The sequence below is a fragment of the Temnothorax longispinosus genome, chromosome 1 (assembly GCF_030848805.1).
Source record: "Temnothorax longispinosus isolate EJ_2023e chromosome 1, Tlon_JGU_v1, whole genome shotgun sequence".
Lineage (NCBI taxonomy): Eukaryota > Metazoa > Arthropoda > Insecta > Hymenoptera > Formicidae > Temnothorax > Temnothorax longispinosus.
In genome coordinates this window covers 5,825,700-5,850,381 of record NC_092358.1, presented here as the reverse complement: position 1 = coordinate 5,850,381, position 24,682 = coordinate 5,825,700, and the positions used below count along the sequence as shown (strand labels likewise).

The 24,682-nt window shown below is 36.5% G+C and overlaps 1 protein-coding gene across 4 annotated transcripts in view; it reads right to left on the bottom strand.

Moving 5' to 3' along the window:
* Positions 1 to 24,682, bottom strand: part of LOC139815921 (uncharacterized) — a 59,090-nt gene that overhangs the window by 25,808 nt on the left and 8,600 nt on the right. For 3 of the 4 annotated variants that reach the window (XM_071783230.1, XM_071783294.1, XM_071783442.1), the window contains exon 1: positions 3,434 to 4,024. The exons of the other annotated variant lie outside the window; for it this stretch is intronic. The gene's annotated coding sequence lies outside the window, so the exon portion shown is untranslated. Of the gene's footprint in view, positions 1 to 3,433; positions 4,025 to 24,682 lie in introns of those variants that run through there. 4 annotated transcript variants of the gene reach the window in all.

The window sequence follows — 24,682 nt, the reverse complement described above, 5'->3', positions numbered from 1 at the left end:
CGCGCGTACGGCGAAGCAGATGGGATTAAAGTTAAAAACACCCTAGGAAAAAAGCGCAACTAGTACGTATAATACGTAATACCGCGGGCGCACGAAGCCAGTGAATAAACGAGACGAGCAGAACGAGAGATCTTACGTGAGAATTTCCTTTATTTCGAATTTTTTTCTTTTCACTGTTCAGCTTTCTGCATTCGATCAAAGTGAGATAGAAAAAATAGTTTCTCGCCCTGCGCGAAGTGTGAAAAGCGCGGTAGTTAAATCTTTTTAATAAAGCGCACTCTCTTCGGGAATTATACCGAGGATCATTGATATGAATAACGTTTCACACGCAACGTCTTAATTCTCGATTTAACGTTCCGCCGGTGAAAACTTTTGGCGTAAATTAGTAAAATGTTAGCCAGCAAAAGTGTTAGTAGAGCGCGAGTTGACGAGCGAGGCGATAAACGGGTTTTTAATTGAAAATGCAATTCGCGGTATTCGCGCCCCGTCGCGCGTCGTCGTCGCAATGTGTATACCCTGTCGACTCGGAATGAATTAGACCGCCGCGGACGAAGTGGGTCTTTCGAGCGTCTTGGCTGTCGACCGTGGAATTTACGATTCGTCTGTTGCACGTGGAAGCCAAGGAAGCCAGGAGAGAACGAACGGTAATTTTGCGGCAGCGGGATGCGCTTCCAAGGACGTACCCCGTGGCGACCGAGCAAGACTAAACAGGAAAATCAGATTCAACGACCGTTTCTCGTGCGCCATTATCATCACCCCGATGCGATTCTTTTCGTAAAAACGTAAGGAATATTCTGCATTCAAATCATAAGATGCAAAAATTTCGCGAAAGAACGAATCTTAAGAGACCCGTGCATTTTATTGAAAGTTATAACTAAATTCCATCTTTTTTATAACACTCCGTAGATATTTTTCTCTGAAAATATTTCCAACGAATATTCTAAACATTTCCTCTAAATTGTCACGTTAAAAAAAAATAAAAAAAAAGTTGGGTTAAAAATCTACGGTATACGCGATACGATTTTCGACATTTTTTCTCTGCTCTTGAAATTCCCGTAACACAGCTGCAACGAATAATATTACTAAAAGCGTTAAAGTTTTTTCTATTGCATATCCGTGAGATATAAGAATTTTTCTATCTAGCTTATATTGCATTTTGCTCTTATATGATACCATCTTATTCTTGTAAATAATAATATTCCGAATATTCATCAATATTTTGTATTTTCTCATTTACATCATTAATATTATATCATTTTAATACTATCACGTTGTATATTTTCACGTTATATATGCATACTGTTTCTCAAAATAATTTCCAAATTATGCGCGAGAATGTAAAACGGAAAAAATTCGAAGAGCTCTTCTAAAATTCTAAACACGCCTTTCTGTGTCACATATAATCTTCTCTTCTAGCGTACAAAATATGCATAACAAAATGAAGTTTTCACGTACAAAGAACAGTCAATTTTGTATCTTGTAAAATCGTCGAGCGCGATTTCTCCGCAGAGGCGGTGTATTCCGCAGGGAGACTAACTTGTCTCGTCTCTATTTCCTGGCTCATCAAAGTTGTACGTATCACGATTCAAGGTGCAGTCCTCGGACGGACGAATTCCGGAAATATAATCTCCGAGTGCGGCTGTGCGTTTCAGTTTCGTTTCCGCGAACGTCAGTTTGACTTCCAATTCCGGCGGAGTGCGCGAACGCGGATACAATTTAGAAGCTTAATTCAATGACGGAGTTTCGGAAGCTCCGAAAATTTCCCAGTCCTCCAGTCATTCGAGTTTCCTTCCTTTCCGCAGACAAATTTTAATGCACCGACTACTAATGAGTTACTCGAGTTTAATTCGTCGTTGCACATATGTTAGATTATAACGTTTATAAAACGGAAAACTCATGCATTTTCTTTTCCAACATATAAGAAGAAGAAAGAAGAAGAAAAATAATGTATAAGAAAAAAAATGTATAAAAAGAAATAAATTAGTTCTCGGTATAATAAGTTCAAGTAAAATAAGCTAAGATATAAGCAAAATATGCTAAAAATTCAACTCTCCCATCTTATATTCAATATAGATATTCGATATTTTAAAAGTTTCTCTTTTAATACGCAAGCTTAATTTTCAATAAATACGTTTATGTAACCACTGTACTTCAACTCTTTTAATTAACAGAACAAATTTAATTCTATCTAAAAAATATCGTTCAAAGGAACGATCCCTTAATTGCTTCAAGCATCAACGCGGTCGATCCACAATAGGTACTCATGCATATAATGATAAGTACCATTACACGACGTAGCGGGTAAGCGAAGATACGCTTTGCGAGAATCGTAACTCTATCGAACTTGGTGAAGTTATTTCGATGATACAATTCCAAGTTCTGCATCAAGCTCGCGAGAGCTGTCTACCGCACGGTAACGTGATTTGAAGTAGTGTAATCCCGGGACTGAGCACCTACGTGCGGAAACGAATGTGACAGTAATTTAAGTCTACACGTAGATTATACATGTAAAGTGGGATTCGATGCATAATTCATACAAACAACGCTTTTGAAACGTTTGCCGTAACGGTGGCCCAGCTTGTTAAAACTTCAAGAAATTAATCTTGGAATCGAGCGAATTAAGTTTACAGTAAAATAAAAAATTATTGTTCAAAAGAACTATTATTAAAAGTTATCATAAATGATTGATTAAAGATTGATGAATGATAAAAACAGATTTATCAATATTACATTTAATATTTTATCAACATAGATCAAAAGTTGCATTCCAAAATTCTTGAAAATTATACGTACGTTTAATTTTCTCAAGTTTGTATAGGATCCAATGTTACATTAATATTTTTAATTGCGAGTACTTCTATTTGTTTCTTTTTAATTTTAAAATTTTTATTGCGAGAAATTAAATATAATTTGAAAAATAATGTTGCATCTCGAAATACAAACGACGATAATGATTCTTTCGCAGCTTTTTCGAGGCAATTTCTCCAAAAATAACAAAGTTACCCCTTGACTAGTTGCGAAAATACAAGTACTAGTAGTTTCAAAGCTTTTCAAGTTCGTATTACGAAGAGCAAAGGGGTCAAATGACGTTAAGAAAATTGAATTATCTCATAATCAAGCGCTGGATGCTATATTAAATACAGTATTATAAATATATTTTTTTTTTACTTTTCGAGATAGAAACAAAGTTAAAATGAGTTAAACGAATACAAGCAAATAAAATCAAAAGTTTTCTTAAATTTTTCTTTCTCAGATTTTAGGTTCTTAATTTCTGGATACTAGAAATACAATCTTACAGTTATTATCATTGAAAGTGAACAGCATCCCAGTATCTAACGAGACCTCAGCGGGAAGTAAATTACAACGAGCTTTGCCTATTTTATCTCTACTGCAATTTCCCCGTTGCAATTGATAAGAGTGCATCGTTACTCACTTAGTAATGCGCTCATTCGAAGTCTGCGCGGAGTCGATGAACAGAGAGAACTTGAAATTCTAAAATTTAATTTACTTCTAAAAGTAACGCGACCTAAAGTCGCGCGAAAACGACTCGCAATTCGTTCGCCGGAGGATCCAGTCGATGCCCGCGGACTGATTGATCACAGCGCGGAATAACGTTCCATTGATATGAAGATTTTTATCGACAGCACGGCCGCGACGCGTGAAAGCGCGAGCGGTGGAGCGTCTCGAAAATCGCAGCGATCCAACGAACGCGCGAACCCGCGACACCCTCTCGGCGCGCCGGCCTATTATTGACCGTGAGACAAAAAATGTGAGAGATTCCCTCACCGAGCCGTCAGAATCAAGGTGAAATTTAATCAGTCTGTCGAGAAGGAAAAAAAACGAAAAACGTCGAATAATGGAGACGCGCGATCGGCTTTAGCCCGCCGCCCTGGCGTTCTCGCCTTTACGGGGCATCGCGCGCTCGACGCCGAGCGCAAAATCGGTGTCAACGCGAACTGTCAACTTTACGCAACGTAGAGAGAACCGGTGGAGAGAGAGGAGACACGCGGCGCGAACACACGGTGCGACGCTCGTCGACGAACTGCGTGGCCGAGGTGGCCGCGCCGCGCCGCGCCGCGTTGCGCCGCGTATCGCGCAGCGCGGCCGCACCACCCCTTGCTGTCTCGCGGCCGGCCTCCTCAAACCCCCGCTATTGCTGCAGTACGCACAGTGCGGACGGACGACACATTTTAGCAAAATTGCTTCTTCTTTTTATCATTCATTTCGATTTTTACATGGGATAACGAGAAAAGAAGGCACGACGTAAATAATCGAGTTTTAAGCATCCTCGGGTATCAATTCTTCCTTTTTGGAGATAGATTGCACTCTGTCGTTCACTTATTCCTTGTTATCATTTTTATCGTAATCGTAGTTATCATTACGGTTATCGTTATTATCCTCATAATTATTGCCGCTGCGATAATATTTATTATCGTCTTCTTCATTATCCGGCTTTTTCCATTTGCTTCTTCACTTTTCTTAAATATCTCAAGTTCCTCAAGTAGATCCCGTACCTCTTGAGACAGATAACTTCTTTTTTCTCTTGTGAGAAAAGATTCAGGTACTTGATATTGCCAAGTTCGAATTTATAAGGGGGTGAAAAAAAAAGTTTTAAACGACTCGCGTATTATCTTTTTTCTTCACGGAATTCCGGATTATACGGGAAAATTATGTGAGATTGTGGATCCAGATATTCATCGTTTAAAATGGAAAATGTGAAAAACATTTATCATGATTTCCATAAATTCAATGAAAATAGTTTCATGCTTCATTTCGCCGTTCCTAAAGAGGAAGTTACAACAGTTGCGTAGGTCGGTATGTAAACTAAACAATATCATCACATGAATTATTTGGTTTATATCATTTTCATTGTAAATATCGTTCGCATACCTCTCTCCTTCTCAGATATAAAAGTACATTAAAATAAAGTTGAATCAATTAAATTAACACGTTCTACAGGTCCGTAAAAATGCGAGTTTTTCCTCGCACAGTTTTAACGGATAAAAGTTATAAAACGCGTTTGTGCAGAAGGCGAGTTCGCGACAAAAAAGGTGACAACGAGATAATTCAAACAAGAAATATATAATTAAGCGAAAGAGTAAGCTGCTTTAAAATGATATAATCTGAGCGAATGCATCGGAGAATTTCCTCACAAGGAGAGAACGCCGCGGGCAGGTGTTCCTCGTTTTCGTGCGCACCGTTAATTGCATATACCTTTGTTGTTCTCTAATCGCGCATACGACACGGATGTTTTTACTCCTGTGAAAGATGGTAGCGTAATATGCATATGCGCACGAGGCATACACACGTTTTTCCCAAACAAGTGATGCGGATTAATTATCCAGAGCGACGCGATTTAGTTCTCTCTCGAAGCGGTATTCAGCTATATAGTTGCACAATGTCAACTTTTCATTGTATTCGCTTATTATACATCAATAATTAATATTATTTATCATGCATATATTAATTAATATTACATGGGATGGTTAATAATTATTAATATTATCTCGAAAGCAATTCATATTGCGCAACATGGTAATGTTCAACTAATATTCATGCATCGCTTTAAATATCAAATTTTTATTTCTGTCGCTGCTGTCTGAAGGAATTTCAGAACAAAATACTAAAATGTAGAACAATATGTTTGATTAAAAAAGTGAAATAGTCTGTAATAATAATTAATATATTCAAGGGATGAGAATGCAAAATTCATATATTTATCACTTCTCACAATTTGTGATAAAAAGGTTTCTGTCTTAGAATCTTTTTTTGTTTAATTTGAATGGTGAATTGAGATTACGAAAAATGTCAATATTGCTTTATGCTTTTGAATTAAGAACAATGCACGCGATAAGACGCGGAACAACAGTACGGCTAGCGAGATAAGCCGGTTATTTCGTGGCAAAATTTTAAACCGGTGCAATTCAGACATTGATCCGAAAAGAAGGTCGCGCGGTTAAAAGCACGCTCGCATTTGCCGGGAGCCCGTTAATTATGCGCTTTTACTTTCCCGCGGCAATTGGAGAGCTGCCGCGGCGAGTCTCGCGGATGACGGAAAGTTCAGACGGAGAGTCGGGATGGTAGTGCGGGGACAGAGACCAAGAACTTCCGAGTTCTCTCCAATTACCGTTGGTTCCGATCGGGCACGAACTTAGTAAACGCCGGAGTCCAAGTGTGAAAAATCGATGATTACGAAATGGTTACGGAACGTATTAAATCTAAATTACTAAACGCACGATAATTTCACAAATTTCTTCTAATTGTCGTGCCATAAATCAAAGAACAACGCAGAATTTATTTACGCAGAATAAGTAACAACCTGATGTTACGAACAGCGCGGCGGAAAAATATAAAGATAAAAGTAAATGAAATATTTAAACAGAGATGGGGTTCTTAAGATAATGAATTTTTAATGAGTACAATAAGGATGATTTTTATATGTAGGACAGTCCTTCTTATGAATGAATATTTTTCTAATAAGATCTTTCCATTATACAAATACTCGAAATTCGCCTTTCGCACTTCTATCGAAAAATGTACCATATTCGACTCCGATGCAATCATTCTATCTTCTTTCGACGATATTCTGATGCTACTTTAAATCTATGAAAAATAAATATATCGTAAAATCAATCACACACATACACAGTAATTCCTCTATTCACGGATTAATATTTTAATGCACTGCTCCTTTTCACGCTGTGGCTTAAGGAATAATATATTTTAACACGTAATCTAAATTCGCAAACTTACTTATATATACATGGAGAGAATTTTCTCTTGAAATTTACCCTGAAATCAAGATAGTTGTGGGACAACATGTACCACCAAAAATTTTATGCGAGCTATTCTGATTAATATCTACCATAATAAGGGCCGGTTGTTCCAATCTGTTGGTAAACTAAGTAACAAGTTAAATCATGTATATGTCTTTGTTTATCTTTTACATTAAACAAAGATAGACATGTGATTTAACTATTAGTTAGCTTACCAACAGGTTGGAACAACCGGCCTTAAAAGATATTAATATCTATTACATTAAAATATAAAATATGTTTGATTAATTTTGCTAAAATATATCTAGGAAATTTCAATAATTTTTCAAAATTTACTAATCTACTTGGTAATTTTTATCACGTTGTTTGTAAAATGTCTTTTGTATATTTTAAAAATTCCTTGGTTGCCAAGTTGTCCCATGTTTGTAGTGAATTTAAGGGTAAAATATAACAAAAAATTCTCTCCATGTAGTTATAAAAATATGATTCTGACGAACAATTTTTAGATCGTTTTTAAATATATGCAAGATACTTGAGACATTTATTTTATTCTCTTAATTTAGACCTCTGTTCAGAACTTAAAATAGAAAAAAGAAATAATATAATATAGCGGGTAATCATGTGATATGTCGTCTATGATATATAATTAAATAGAAAATAAAATATGAAAGAATAGTAAGCTAGTATCTTCTTGTTCACGCCGGGAAAAGTGCCGTAATATATATCGCTTATTTAAAATTAACACCTCCATTATCCTGTAACAATACTATGAATATCCCACTGTTGTTCTCCGTGGTTCACTTACGAGTTTTCGTGCCTCGTACGACCAAGGTGCGGTCGATAAATCACAATTAAGAGTTAAGCATCGGGCGCATATTAGAGCCAACATTTTCCTGAGAGAAAATCACAATTACGTATAAAGAGTGAACCCTGTCTCATCAACGTCGGGATGATTTACCGATCCAGTATATCCTTTTTCCGGCAGGGCAAGCCGCGCCGCGCGGAAAGATACCCTCGTGCGGCGCGCGAGAGGATGTATGATCCCGTTTGAAATTTATAATCCGACATTCGCACGCGGCGCGCCTCTCTCCCCGTGGTAACGAGTGCGCTTTTTGCACCTACGTGAAACCGCTACGCGAGAACGTAAAATCGAAATATCGTTGCGCCGGATTACGTTCCGCCTGCGGTTCCCGTATTTCAACCGCGGACCCGTTCGTTCTATCGGAAAACTCAGCTCCTGCCGCCGATTACGAAGCCCGAAAATTGAAAATGTGCTACTTGAAACGAGAGACTTATGCATATATGGAAAAAATTAATTCACCGCCATGATTAAAGTTTCAGCTTATATCCTCTACCCTGCAGGCGAATGTTTTATTTATGAGAGTATTAAGGTGTTAAAGTACGAGAGTGGGGATCCAACGTGCATAGTTTAATGCTTAAACCGGACTTTATGATTTTGTCTCAAATTGAGCTATAAGCTGTTAGAAAAAAATGACGCGGCGGTAGAAGATTATTATGTTGTTTGTGAAAAATATTTTATGACTCGCAGATACTGCCTTAATAAATAATGTCATTTAAGAGAAACAAACATAATAAAGTATATCTAATTATCTTATTATGATGCAATTTTATAAAAAAAATTAAAATATATTTTTGTTTTTCAAATAATATAATAAGGAAAAAAGATGATAAAACATTGGCCAGTCTTTCACGTATATATGCGTGTATGTACGCAATAATAATTCACGAGATGTTTCACCGTCGTTGACACGATCCGCGAGTTCCATTAAAAAGATTACTATTCCTCTCGGTGTCACATCATGATAAGCGAAGCCATAATAACACGAGATTCTTTGTCGTTCTTACTTAATCGAAATTAATGTGTAACAAGCCAGTCACTCAGTTCAGGATAGCTCGCAGCTAGTAGGAGTGTCGACAACGATCGCTTTTCTGGCCTGGGCTGTCTCCGTGATACAAAACAGGACCTATCCAACCATATGGGGTCTGCGCGACTACTCGACTCGGAAGGGAATGGGTGAATGAGTGAGTGAGGGAATTTATCTCGACTTGGGTCAAGCCCCTTCAAGCGACCCAACAAAAATATACACGAATGTAAATGTGGTCATGGCACGAACCCTCAATGGAAAATTGCCGAGCGTCAGCTCGGCCGCGATCGATATGACGTTGATATATTTAAATAATTAGCCGTCTTAATTGAAAATTAATTTGCAATCGAGACGACAAAACCGTATTTTAATTAGATCTTAGAACAAACGCGGCGTCAATGAGAATCAATATTATTATTAATTCAACATTTTATCGTTGTTTGATTTTTAATAATAAAGAGACCAACGCGCTAATGTAATCACGGAATAATGTTGTGTTTATTAAATGACGGTAAGTACCGCGGAATACTATCAAAGGCATTCGTTCTCGCGCCGCAATGAACCGCCGACTTATTATTCAGCGTTTATCGAACAGGTTTGTGGTCGTCATAGAAACGCGACGACGATAACAATGAAAACTTACGACTCGAAGCCTGAAGCATTTTCAACCGCGAGCAAGGTATGCCCATCTCATTTCGGGAAAATTTGAGAGAAAGGACAGGATGTGGAGGATTTTGGCACGTAACCGCGATGCACGGCGCTGGGATATCGAGTGGTATTCACCGCGTGATAACGAACACGACATCAGCGCGCTGTCGCAATTGATGAAGGCACCATTGTTCATTGCGGCATTCGGTGAAGTATACAGGGTGTTTCGGGCGTACGAGTCACCTATCGTTCGAGAATTCTTTACGTACTTTAAGAAGTATATCGAGAGACCAGTGGAGAACCAATAAAATTATATTAAATAATTACTGGTAAAAATTGCCGAAGAAACTCGATTCCCAAATTATTTAAAAATCGTCAAAAAAAAGGATGATCCTTTTCAAGCACTCTGTACATATTCAATGCAATATATGCGGTACGCAGGTAGGAGACGTTATTTGAAAAGTAGTAGATTGTTTTACAACCCAGTTAGCTTAACGACACCGTTACTTGCGAATTTTCAACACGTTATTGCGAGGGGAAGCGTTTCAACCAAGTTCAATAACGACTGGCTATAATCGATGCCGAAATTCTGCCGAGGCGAAAGAGAGAACGCTGCTGCAGTTACTAAAGTTACATTAATTACTAAAGTTTCGATCGCAAGTCGATCGTAAAGAACAATACATCGTGCAAAGATATTCGTTGTTATCACCGAATTGTTATCACAATTAGGAAATAGCCTTTAAAAAATCATGGCATCCTTTATTCCATATCGTAAAAAGAACAACAGATATAAAATTTTATGCAAAATCGGACAGTAATTAATATTTTTATAATTAACTGACTAAATCATAATCAAAGTAATCATTAAGCGAATAATCAACATTGAACTTAATTATCAATTACAAAATATTCACAAGTCAATTATGGTAAAAGTATCGTGATGAAAGAATTATCGCCCTCCTGTGAAACGAGAGTGTTCCAATCATATTGCCAAATTGCATTTTAATACAACTTGCATGTAACTTTTAGCGGAACTTCTGACCTAGAAAAAAAGTTAGCCCAAGCTGATTAATAACGACCCACGAACTCGGCTAAGCAAAATTCTGTTGTCTGAAATTATTGCCTGCAATTTTATTATCGGAAGATCTAATTAAAGTGAATTCCGAACTTTTGCGCCTTGGTGATCTTCGCGTCTTCTCGCGACGCCGCATATAGTGTCGCGCGATCGATATAGGTACATTGCCTGTGGCCCCGTTCGTTACTCTATTATGTCATCATGAGCATATTAACGTCAACCATTTTCCTCGAGAAAGAAACACAAATCCAGAGCCACATTTTTTCGACCAGACATTTCTTAGATCCGAGAGAATCGAGCGAAATGCATAAAAGTTATATCGCGGATAGCAACGTAATAAATCTAAAATTATAATGTGGAAAAATGTAATAATAGATTCATCGAATTCGCCTTGAAAATATAATAATAATTTTGCCGGAAACGACTATCTGTCCGGCTGCGAGCTGCGTGTGAAAACCGGAATAAATCTGAAACTTGGGCAGATTGCAACTTCGCGAAGAGAAACGGAAATCTGATAGATACAAGCATTGCCACCGCGTTGCGTATCCGCTATGTAACGCGATCTTCTGGTGAGCGGAATACCGCAAACTCTGTACCGCGTTCTTGCAACAATCCACTACTCTGCATGGAGAGAGATTCAGTCGCGCAAATATATAAACGCGCCCGTTTATCAGCGTAAAGCAATCTTCGATCGCGGATTAAAACAATAACATTTCTATATGGTATAGAGCTCGCGGCTTTTTCTTGTTCTATATTCGTTTCAAAGAGCATCAAGTTACAGAATTATTCACATCATAAAGTCTATATAAGACATTCTATCTCATCGTTTGTTTATCGCTTCTTTCTTTTTTCACTTTCTCTTATCATTTTTTTATTGATTAAATAAATAGAATCATTAAAAAACTAGCGGGTTATTTTTGCGTCAAAACGGGCATTTAAATATCGATAAAATGTTTGAAAACAAAATCATAATATTAAACGCGATACTAGAAGTCCTTATTTTTAAACAACTTCCTCTACCTTTTAATGAGACTTAAAATCGTGCGATGACCGAAAGTTTGACTAATTAGTGATCGAGCAGATGCTGATGAGCGTGATGAAAACGAGGTCTAGCTGAAATAAAATCGTATATAAAAGTTGAAACGTCATAGCGTGGGAAGGGAGCATCGGGAGTATCCGTGGCCAACAAAACTTCTCTAAGAGCCGAGGAAAGCAGCATCGATTCGTCGAAAGCTTTCGATGGATATGCTAACGACCAAACGAGCGAGCGGAGAAGCGAAACTTTAGCGAGTTTCGTTCTCACCGGGCCTCGAAAAAGAATGAAGTTTGCGGAGGAATTCGCAATTACTTTACGGAAATGTTTGCCGTGAGCCAAGAAGTGGCTGAATATAGTAAAAAATGAGATGATATCTCTCTCATTGATGATGTCACACATTGAGAACAAATCTCAGCTGAAAGCTATAAATAGTACTTTACGAAAGACAAAATTTTAAATAAATACTAAGACATTTTTTTCGAAATCTTTTCTTTCAATCACATTTAGATATTTTACAGGAGAAAGAATTAGAGAGTTCGCACCTTCAGAACTCATATTTATAGTTGTCGCATCTTGGTATCAAAAAGTATATTGAATAAGATACTTAGAATGAAGTTTCATATTTTAAGAGACAAACGGTTCATCAATAGTTTCATCTTGATAAAAAATCAGTAGATTAAAGATCAATTTAAAAAATAGAGAGCATGTGCTGATTGAGTGTCTTATATGAGAGAAAGAGAGAGATTGTGAGAAACGAAATAATTACTCAGATGAACTGGCAGGTAATCTATTCTCTAAGGTAATAGACCTTTACAAGATGTTATATTTTTATGTGTACTCTTACACTGAAAAAAGGTTTTAATTATAATAACCAAGGCTTGGTGAAATAGCTTCAACTAAAGGGTTTTGTCATAATCCAAATATTTTGTCATAATCACTAAACCCTTTAGTTGAAGCTATTTCACCAAGCCTTGGTTATTATAACCAAAATCTTTTTTCAGTTATGTTCTTAATTTAATGCATGTATACATATATCTAAATAAATAATCTATATATTATAAGAAATTTTCAAGCATATTTCTATTATCTTAATAAGATAAAAAATATGTCACACCGATAGGCGGAGTTGCGTCTCGTTGAACTATAAAACAGAAATATACGTAAATTATAGCCGAGCATTGCTCGGAATAATTAATAACGAAAAGAATGATTGCTAACCGCATATAAAATAATTATAAATGATTAACCCTATAAGTAACAAACAAAATAAAATATAATAATTTACTCGCCCCCGTGGTTGGCTCGGCCGTTATCCGATGCCTCCTAGATCTCCTCCTCTCATTGTCAAATTCGTTCGTATAGCACTCGCAACGCAACACTCACGAAAAAAGTTAATTACACATCGCGCAAAATGAATCGCCAGAGTAGGATAATCGCGCGACACTTTGCACGACAACGTTAATTCCAACGCGCATTTTACATTGCGACGCAATCTCATCGAAAATAACGATATGAAAAAGATATAAAGCTTCATGATTCGCTCGACGCTCGTGAATCTCACAAATTAAAGCAACGAGCGATGCGATTAATAAAGTCGAGTTAACAACTAATATAATCGCAAACCAATAAGACACAATTAAAATTCAGTATGTACAATGCGCAATATATTTCGTATACGTGAATGTAATGAAATGCACGTGTTATTAATATACGATACGAGCAATCGCGGCCTTTCATTACTTGAGTTATATTCGATACAACCACTCGCGTATTAATCCGCGCTCTCCATTCGCAAGTGAGCAAATTACGTTTTAAATTAGTGAAAAAATTTGAGCTCGCTGCAGGAAACATTTAAATCTAATTGTAAGTATTGTTATTATAATCCGTACGAATCTCATAATAGATCTCATAATAGATCATATCTCACGCGATAAAACAATGCTTTACAATTCTTATATTCTCCCGCTTCTTCAGTGAGATGAATAAATCGCGCGAAATATCTGTTTCTTTAAAGATAATCGATAAATTAGCAGTTGCCAATCACAGGAGCTAATTACACGCGCTGATAGACACGCACTAATTGTTCATAGGATATAATTGCGTCTTCCCGTCCCTGATGCGATCACGTTTCGATAGGTAATACGGCGACACGCGGAGCGGCATGGCACGCGCCGTTACCTGTCCGCTTGAGTCTTACCTTTGGAATGATAATACAGCGCACGAGACGGCCTTGCGCCACTACCAAAACAAATATCAAGGCCGTACGCTATCACGAGATGTTTAACGTTATTTTTACAAAATAATTATACATCGAATATTCTATTCTCCGTACGTACTTCAAAGTAATTTCTATAAGCAAGGTATTTAACAAGGTAATTATTGCATATTTTGCGTTTTGTTTGTATCGCCTAAGATAACGATGAATTCTGTTCAATTGAGCAAATATTTTAGAAAAGAAATATTATTATTTAAATGTGAGAACTAACGAGAAAATTTGTTTCAATCTACTTGGTATATAAATATTATATTATTAATATTGACGATATGTCCACACATCAAATTTAATAAAGATTTTAATTTCAAACAAACCCGTACGCTACCTTATACGAAATTAATATGCGATACGAAATAATTATCACACACACACACACAAATTTATAAAATTAGATATTCTTACAACTCCAAATTAAAATTGGTAAATAACCGTTAAAAATTTATCAATTATTTAAGTTTCAAATAAAATTTGTTATAATCCATGCTATTTATTATTGTTATAATAGTCTTGTTATAATCAACAATTATAATCAAAAAATTAACAAATATTTTTCGATTTCTCCTAAAGCATGTTACTGCAGAAGAATTATACGTATAATAATACCATATTAAGTTATTAGAAAAAAAATACATGTACAATATTGTAATTATACATTTTGACGTGATATATCTAATAATCGATTAGTGAGATATATGCTGAACCGAGGTATGTACTTTAGGAGAACGTTGTACAAAGCATTAGTTTTCTAAATCAGCTATTTTTTCACGTGTAACGACCTAGTACCGTAGTGCTTCTTCAATATCTCTTAGCGTTGTTGAGTGTTCTCGCTTTCTCTTTTCCGCACTTGTCTCTTACATCCATTCTCTCCGCGCTCTGCCCCTGTTCTGGTTTCGACTAAGTTCCAGGCTTTAAGCAGGGTCAGGGTTGAACGTACATGTCTGGAATAAATTTCGATTCCAACGTGGGAAAGCCCGCTTCTTTGCGATGCACTTATTTCCGAAATGGCTCGTTGAATTCATTGCGACTTAAATGGACTCTCAAATGGAATTGGAGAGTTCTCCGAGAATTTCATCAATTGAAAGATAAAGATCGCGTAACGGCCAAATGTTAAATATAATATTCTAACAATAAGTTGCAACAAAATTTCACATTTTCAATTTCACACAATTGTATCATTCAAACAAATTAAATAGCGCGAAATTAATAAATGTTAAGTTAACAAACGGTATTTCCATAATTAGAATATTCGAAATATGCGTTGTTATACAGCGAAAAAGTTGTTTCAATTTTATCTCTGTAACAAAATTCATTGCGTAACAAAATATAAACTCATCAGAATAACATTTTTATATTACTTGTCTCATATTTCCCTCTTTAATTGTTTGCGATTAATCCCCTATATAAGGTAAAAAAGCGGTATTGAAAATTTTTCCTATCGTCAGAGATTAAATATCATAGAAAAAATATCAATAAAATTGATAAGTACTCTGCTAACAAAAATTATTAAAATGTCAGGCAAAAGCATTTGTTTTTAACAAATAAATTTTATTACTACAACTCCCTATATTTTAGAAACTTTATTTAATGTTTGCACCAGTCATTTTGTTTAACTTTCTTTTGCATACCATAATTTTAGAATGGTGAAATGTACTTTTCCTTTCACGCAATTTCAATATACTTGTGTTTCTCGTTAGCATCCAGACCAATATTCTTTCTCAATTATAGAGAGATTCGATTTCACTTCGCGCTTCTAGTGCTTCATCTCTGGGAACCGTGAGTTCGCTTCTCTCCCTGTTACGTTACGGTCGAAGATATTGTGTCTCGCCGGCTGGCTAGCTTTTGTTAAAATTGGCACTATTCTGTCAAAGCCGGGCTCACGAGAAATGTCACTTTTATGCGGATCACGTGTACGCTTCGCGTGGCGAAGCGAAGCGCGCCTATCAAGCTTATCACTTTCTGCATTTCACAAATTGTATATCTGCGTGTGCACGATGAAAATGCCACGAATCAACTGCCATTCGCAAATACAAGCAGCTTATTTATGGTAAATAAGTAAACAACAATAAATAACAGAAACGGAAGTAAACATAAGTCGCGTATATCCAAGGATCAAACGCTTTGATTAAAGCGATTGCACCAAATCCAAATACAGTTTCCTAATAAATGGCAACACGAATGTAGAGCGATGGCAATTGAGGCGTACATCTCTCCTTCAAAGATGGACCAAACAAATCTTTCGAATAACAAGTAAACGGTGAATATTTCTAAGATATTCATAAATATGGACAGTTTTCGTTTTAAATTAAAGTATCATGTCTGAATAAAGTATAATAAATATAAATAAATATTTTAATTAAAACAGTAGCTAATGCTGAGGCCGCCGCAATCACGTTGCGCCACAAATGGGTGGGACGTGAATGAAAGGAGCTTTTGTCTTTTTTCGACTTCTCTTTCGTTTCCCCATCCCTTTGCCTACAAAGCCTTGATTGTATTCGCACGAATCGAATGAGCTTGTACAGTTTTACTTTGATAAAATTACCATGGGTGGTAGAAATTACCGCGTGATTCTTCATTTGCAGCCTTTCAATTTTATTTATTAAGAAAATACTTTGAATGACACATATATATGAATTGCTTTTACATAAATGCGAATAATTCAATAATTTCTTTGAACCTTTCACAAAAGTCTCTCTCAATACAGTTGCCACACAAATTATTAAAGCTTCGAAAAAATTATAATAGATACCCGCGCGAGAAAAATATAATAGATATCCAATTTAAAGTCCTGAATATTTTGTTATTCGTCAAACATTAGTGAAGCACTTTACACGGACTACGGTTTTTGTCCTCGCGGCGCATAAATCACCTAACCACAAACATCGTACGTGTTAGGGATCGCTGCGAGATTTTACATTGTTAATTAAGTCCAGTGCCTATACGGTTACACGGCGACCTGTGATTTATGTGTGCACGCTCAAATATATCGGAATCTCCGCACATTTGGAAAGCTCGGAGCGTATAGGAGAGATGTAGAAACATGGACGTACTTTATCAGCAGAGAGAACAAGCGAAGCGTAATAGACTAGGCTTTCTCCTTGCGCTTATACGAACCATAAAGAATTCCATTTAAAAAAAAATTAATAACATGATTTAGCTTCAAATTTAACCTAGCTGTTAGATTAGAAAGTCAACAAAGTAAAACAAGAACAGTTGTAACCTGCAGGTATAATATCGTTTCTCGATCGATCAAGGGTTCACGTGCTAAATCTTTCAAACATCAAGATACTATGGTTATGATAATGGATCAGCATAGAAATAGCGCAAAATTGCGCGGTAGTAGGAAGCTTGAATTTCAAATGGAAGAAATGTTTTAATGGACATGGAATTTATGGGACGGTTAAAAATCCACCCGATTTTTGCGCCGAAACAAGCACGGCATACATGTTCGTTGCGTCCTCGTTTTCCTCGTGTCAGATTGTCTCGTCGAATTGATTACCGCGCGACACGCGTAAAGGATTTATAGACACGTTTCTTTCCTGCCTCGTATATCTCGTCAGCGATAATTTATTTAGCAATTGTGGGGGGATTCTCACTAGTACCCCTGGAATTGCGCCCTTTAGCGCGCTTGATTAATAGCGGTGGTATTTCGAAAGAATCATGTTGAGTACAACTTGCATTTTGAGAGAAAATTCTGAAAAAGTTTAGAAGAAAAATGTAGAATCATTAATCTAAAAACATAATTTTGCGTGAGAAAATTATAAAAAGTAGAAGATAAAAAATGCCGTATAATTAATATACGTGTCATATCTTTCCATGCATTATTTTACAAGAAATTTCTTGATTAACGTTTTCGCCATCGATTAACTTTAATTTTACTTTATATAAATGCTCCTTTTCAGCAGTAACGCCAGAAAGAGACGGAGAATCAATTAAGGTAAAGATTAACTGACCGTTGGTGAACCGTAAATTTCTTATTTTTCCTGATTTTTCCTTCAGTAATATCCGGCACTTTAATCATGATAAATTGATTGTAAACTCGCTAAAATTTCGAGATCAAATAAGAATAGAAATGAATTTCATTTTAGTTCTACTAACAGCCGTAATTAAAAATCGAGAGAAAAAACCATATAAAATTCCAATAACTTATTAATTCTCACGTGATTGATTTTCTGTTACGTGAAAGAAAAGTTTCTCAAGTTTTTCCGAGTTTCCGAAAGATAGATAATTTTTAATACACGAATTAACTCATTTGTATTCAAGAATAAATTATTCTCGCATTCAGATTTCGTTTCTTTCGCAAACATTGCAATAACAAGCAACATCATGTTTCGAAACATTTCATACACAAACGAAACATACCTCATACAAAACATATTATTTTAGAACGATTCACAAAAACATTTTATATTAGAAAAAATAATAATACCTCAAGAGGACAGATATTCGCTTCTTTTAAAAAGGAAAAGAAGAAGGAGAGAAAGAAATAATATTCGCGAATTCTCTCTCTCTTCCTTTTCTCTTCCTCAATATATCAAAATTTTTTGTAATACACTAAACATTTTCTACGTTTTTTATACTTACGCAACATCGAGTTGAAAATCAGCTGTCGTTTCCCTCTTGTATATCGGCTGGTAATCCGTTTAGAAGCAGGATGATCGAACGGTTATCAGACGCGCGCGAGAACGCTGCCGCTACCTCCTCCTTCCGACATTACGGACAAATCAATCCTCCGTCGAATGTTCCGCGCTGCTGCCGATGCCGATGCCGGCGCGTACAGACCAGAGAGAAACGAGAATGAATATCGACGAGTCCGCGTGCTACGGAAATTGCACGGCAAAAAAGGAAGCGGACGAGCGGACGAGCGAACGAGCGAGCGAATGAACGACGCGACAGCAATGAGGCGTGTGCATCCGCGAAGACTATCCGCGAGCAATGACGAGGAGAGATGAAATTTCTCGCGAGTTATTCGGACGTGAGGGATATATGACGCTACGATAGGCGCACGAATTTCATTTTCCGCCTTGCGACCTTTTAGCTTATGTATTTCCAAGTATGTATATGTATAAAATATATATGTATATATATGTACATACGTATAGCACGCGAGAAGCAAGAGCGGCCAAGGTAAGGGTGGAGCGCGATATGCCGCGACATTTTTATCTACGTAACGTTGTACGTTCCGCGTTTTCATACGTCCGCATCAATCAAACGAGTTGAATGCATTGTACATTTGAGTATTACACGAAGATGTATATACCGGCATAAACATATGAAGAAGTGACAAATTTTCATATAAATTACAAAAATTAGAACACTCAGCTAAATTTGTGAAAATACGCTTACGGTTATAATTGTTCTTTTGAATATTTTAGTCAAGTAACTTCTTTTCCATCGCGCAGGAGTAAAATTACGCAAAAAAATATAGCGTGAGTCTCGGCGTAAATTCGGTAAGTAGTCGACATAAATGTACCTGCGGTGTATAAAAATCTGCTACCGACTTAAAAAAATATACGTAATAATGTGAAATTGCAGAGATATCTCGACGTTTTCTCGCATGCATTGTTACATCGCACATTTACATATGTCCGCATTAATTAAATGGATGAACGTCCGGAAATAATACGAAAGAATATACCCGACCTCTCGACTAATGCAAATTAAAAAAAAATCGTTATAAATCTAAAAATGACAGAATTTCTATAAAAATTAACAACATCGAGGGAAATTTCTGCCGCGCATAAAGGTAAAACCGCGTGAAAAATAGTTGTAGCGTAACTCACGAAATAAATGTACGCACAATTACGAGTTTCCGAGGTTAAAATATGATTATGTGATATACTAGACATTGTCTCGCCTATTATGCTTTGTGCACATTTGCATATGTCCGCATTAATTAGAGAGCCGAATATTCAACGGAAATAATACCAGAGAACAAACAAGCTTTCGATTAGCGGAAATGTTTCCGGTAAAATGCACAAAACAATAAAGTTCTCAAAAATTTTATACAGAGAGAACAATTTCTATTTTAAATATTTATACCTGATGCGAGATTTTTTAACGCGTGAAAAAACGTGGTGATATCGAAGATCAAATCGAAAGATTAATGCACTTGTGTGCATATATGTGAAAAGACGCGCGCGGTTTGTTACTTTAAAAAGACGTTGTAATATGAAATCCGATGGCATTTTTTGCTAGTCGTAAATTGCGCATTTGCATATATCTGCATTAATTACACAGCTGAATGCGCACGCGGGAAATTACGAGAGAATAAACTTGTTCCCCAATTCACACGAAGGGGATTTTTCGGTGCAAAAAGGAATAACTTTTTCAAAAATCTACGCAGTAATCCCTATTTTATTAGATCAAGATTTTTCGGCCGTAAAATTCAAACGTGTGCAGAAGAGATATTATGTAAATCGAAGTGTGCGTGCATACTTAATGGCATTATTTTTTCATTTTATTTTCCTTGCACTAGATTTTTTTCAATCTTTTTCAAAATTGGAAGTATATTTCTGTAAATCATGTTCGATCCATAACAGTCTTTTCTCTTTTTCATCACATCTCTAATTTTTTTTCAAATATTTTTAAATCATCTCTGTTATTAATAATCTCTATCGCTGAAACAGCAATTCAATTTGCTAGATGGTATCCAAATCACATAGGGAGAACGTCCGGTTGCTCCGGCACACCCCGTATACAGGAAGTGACTATAAACGCGACGCATACAGCCAGGTGTGCATTAATTCGCTTGGTGCAAACGCACTGAATGCACCCACTCGCTCCGTAGCCCGATTACGTTTACCGGACTCGCGCTCATTCGACGCATCTGCAACGAGCGAATTGCATTCATTGGATTGTACACACGTGCCGATGTCCATAGACGCGTAAATCGATGCATCAACGCGACGCCGACACGTCTCGCGAAATAAAAGCTCTCACTGAGCTCTACCAGTCATTACCGTGTTGAGTGTTATGGATCTGAGTGCTACCTTACGTTACGTGATGAATAGGGCTGTCAAGATACTTTGAGTCGAGTAAAGTTCGCCACGTTTCCTCATTGAGAGATACCGAGAGTCAGGAATTGTAGAACGGAATAATAGAGTCGCGCGCGCGCACATTGTGGAGTATTATACGCCTCCTCCGTGTATATGGTAAGTAAATTCTATAGAATTAATAAATTATTTTAGTATTACTTGTCATAAAGAGAATTCTAAAATCATTTTGCGATCAAGCGCTATAGATTAAAGCACTATTCCATTTAAAATATGATTATTTTACGCGCGTTTGAAAATGTCGATTGCCGCGTACCTTAATCGCCTCGTGAAACCGAAATAAAACGGATAGAGAAATCGTAGCTTTGACTATTGGCGCAACAGTCTTATCAGCTAAAGACGGCTTCAAGAAACGAGAGGAAATAGATCATTCTGCGACTTTAGTAAGACTTTACTCGAAGAAGTATACAACTCGCGCTGAAAACGGCAAAGAAGCCACACAATAAGGCGAGTTTCTGGCTTAGACGAGAGGAATCCGAGAGAGTGGATCGCGCGTCGCTCCTTCCTTCCCGTCCTCTCGCCTTGCCCGATTTTCCTCTCTCCCGTTGCCTCCCTCGTTTCCGATCCTCTCCCTCGCGCGCCGCTGTATCCCTTCGATCCCTCCGTGGGAATATACATCTCCGGTGGATTTTTATCTCCCGTCGCGGGAAAAGGCGACGGATAGATACAACCGCAAACGCGCCATTGTGGGCGTCGTATCTGCCGAATGTCGACAGCGCACGGCGTGACAAGTGATATCGGACGACTCGAAAGGTATAAAAAAAAAGTATTAGGTAAAAGGCAACTAAATCCTATGATACGTAGCAGGTATTGTAAACATATTTTCGTCAAACTTTGATTGTTCGTCGAGAACGAATCAGCGATTTTATAGCTAAAAAAATCCATAGCGATATATGTTTAATTAAAAATAAGATAAATGAATCAAATGATTAACTATTTTTTGTAAACAAGAATATAAGAATTATATATTTCATTTTAACAAATGAGGAAAAAATCTAATAGATTAATTTGGAGAGCGGCGTTACGATTAACCGAGTATATGCACGATCGATACACCGATCGCGGATTAAGCGCGCGAAAAGCAGGAAGCTATCCGTTTCCGGAAACAGGTATTTGCACTTAGGCCTCTCTTGCGGTTCTTCCGTCTCTTCGGCCTGCTCGTATTGTGTCGCGTTGTGTGTCGTAAACGTCACTAGCTGAAATCCACCTGATAGTAAACGGGATGGAGAATGCGTGCTCATCAAAGCAGCACGGGCAAAAGCCGGCACCAGGCACAGGTAAAGGGGACACAAAGAGCGATGCTACGGCATTTGAAATCAAATGGAAAGGAGTGCCATTCGATACAGTTAATCCATTAATACTGCTCCGTTACCGCAAATGTTAGTTACATTACAACGTTAGCTAATTAAAACAAGATCTCTTGTCATTCGATATCAATTAAGTTTTTTAAATAACTCAATAAAAAGAGAATCAGCTAATTACCTCAGCTAATTATCCATAATATCTTTTAAGGGAATGATTAAAACTTATTGAATAAATACAGACGATTTTTCTCGCGATGTAATTAAAAGTTATCCAAGCGTATTTAACGAAAGATATACTAAAAATCTTTCGATTTTCGATATCAGTTTTCTTAAGAACGGAGCGAGGAACGCCGACAACAATTCTTTTCATATTAAAAGTATGAAAAAATTGTATTCAACATTCGCAATTTATTCATGCATGTAAAATCGTTTATCTGCTTCAACTGTATTACTCTGCATTTCCCATCGTGCTCCGACTCCGAACGGGCGTCATGTATAACGCAACAGTCAAAGTGTCAAAGAGTTAATGCCGTCGAAGATTGCTACGGACGTGTTCAGCAATGAAATTAGCATACGATCGAATCAGCAGCTCGCTGTCGTCGTTGACCGATTGTGCGAGCTGCAGTAGGGGGCGTATACGGCTTTGGTATTTAGCGCTGACGTTTAGCGCATACCGAGGCAAATGTGAAAACGATACTCTCATGACGTTCGGATTCGCATCCGCCTATCGATAAACGACAGCTACGGATATTTGTATGCATTATGGAATTCCTGGCGTCTACGGAGCGGATATATATACGCACCTATATAGAACGCTACGATAATACTATAAGCCTACAAGAAACACTGCCGGCGCAAAAGCAAATGTCATTAAAATTCATCATCACGCTTTATAATTATTTATTCATTCAAGTTATTTAGCGATTACTTTGAGCTTATCGTTTTACGAGACACCGCATCAGTTAGAGAACTTTCTTCCATTTTTTAAACCATCAGTTAGAGAACTTTGTTTCATATTTTAAACCGAGATCGAAAATAGAGAGACTAATTAACTAATCAGCCATTGACTAATTCTAATAGAAAATTAATTGTTTTCTTTCTATCGATACAATTAGACAAAACATTGTCTTTTAGTACAATGTTTTAGTTTGTTGCAATTTTATCATATATTTGATCTGTTAAAAAAAACTATAATTATAAAATAAAAAATTCTAAATCACAATTTTTAATTTTTAATATGCCTCATATTAATATTAAAGTTATCAAGTAGTTAATGATTTAACCTTTAAGTACACGCGTTATTTTTAGTAACATATACACAGGTGGGATCTGCAGGGATCTCCACAAGTTCTTTTTATTTTCTCTAAAAGTAACGTAAGATGTATAAGTTTCAGAGTACATAATAAATAAAACACATAACTCGTATAACTGAGAGATTACGTAACAAAAATAGCGCTTGGGGTCCAGCTACACCCCGACCGTGCGGTTAATATTTGAAAATTTAGTATTAAAAGATTTAAAAAAAAATCATTAATAAAAAGAATTTATCTTTTACGTAGTAGTTACGTAGTTTAACAAAATTTTAGTCCTAAAGATAAGATGTCGGTCGTTAATGGATTAAGCAAATGCAGTTCAAGTTTTTGCATCCCTCAAATAGCCTATCGTAATTGCGATAAAAGACGGTTTATACCTCTTCCGACTACAACTGCAACGTCCATTTCCAACGTGCTAATGGGTACATTCCATCATGGTCGAACATGGGTCAAAATTGCACTCGTGGAACGTTCAAATAACTTGGAATTTGCTGTTGGAAGAGTAAATCGCTAGCGAATTCTGAGGTATTAGTTAGAATTATCGGGCTCAAGCTATTATTTACTGTAAATAACAACGCAATAATACCTGTTTAAGCAGGGGACGCTAATCTTTTGGTCAGGGATATTACGGTATTATTTAACGAAAATAATAATTCCCGTTTCAATAATGGCCAAGTTTTGATGACTGAATGTTTTCAAACCCTTCAACTTTCAAATAAATATACCAAGTAACAAATAGAAATTATTTTAAAATATTATAGATAATAAAATATTTAAAAAAGCCGATTACTTTATGTAACTTTTCTAACGTGATTGACTTTTAAATTAAGGAATTTATAAAAGATACCGTAAGAATTAAAAAAATTATATTCAATGCTGTATTGTATTTTATCGATAACTACTTCAAAACAACATATGTATATGAAGTTGAATAGTAATATATTTCGTTAATTCTTGTTTACTAAAATTTAATATTTTTTTGCCACTAATTTAATAAATAATTTGTTCGAATTTTTTTTCGATATGATATTGGTAGGCGCAAGAAATTGTCCCATATTTGTCAAATAAAGTTGAAAACGGAATCTCAGGAAATTGGAAGCAAAATTGTCGCCTTGGGGCTTCAATATGCTTTTTCTATCGAGAGAGAAATTATTTAATCTCCTCAAAAATATTTGAGTTTTCTAATTCAATGCATCAAAGCTGGGAAAACGATCAATTTTTTCCATCAACCTAATAATTTAACGGTACAGCTTAACATCTAAAGACAGCCATACATGAACGAACGAACAATGAACAACGAAAGAATAGGGGATGCAA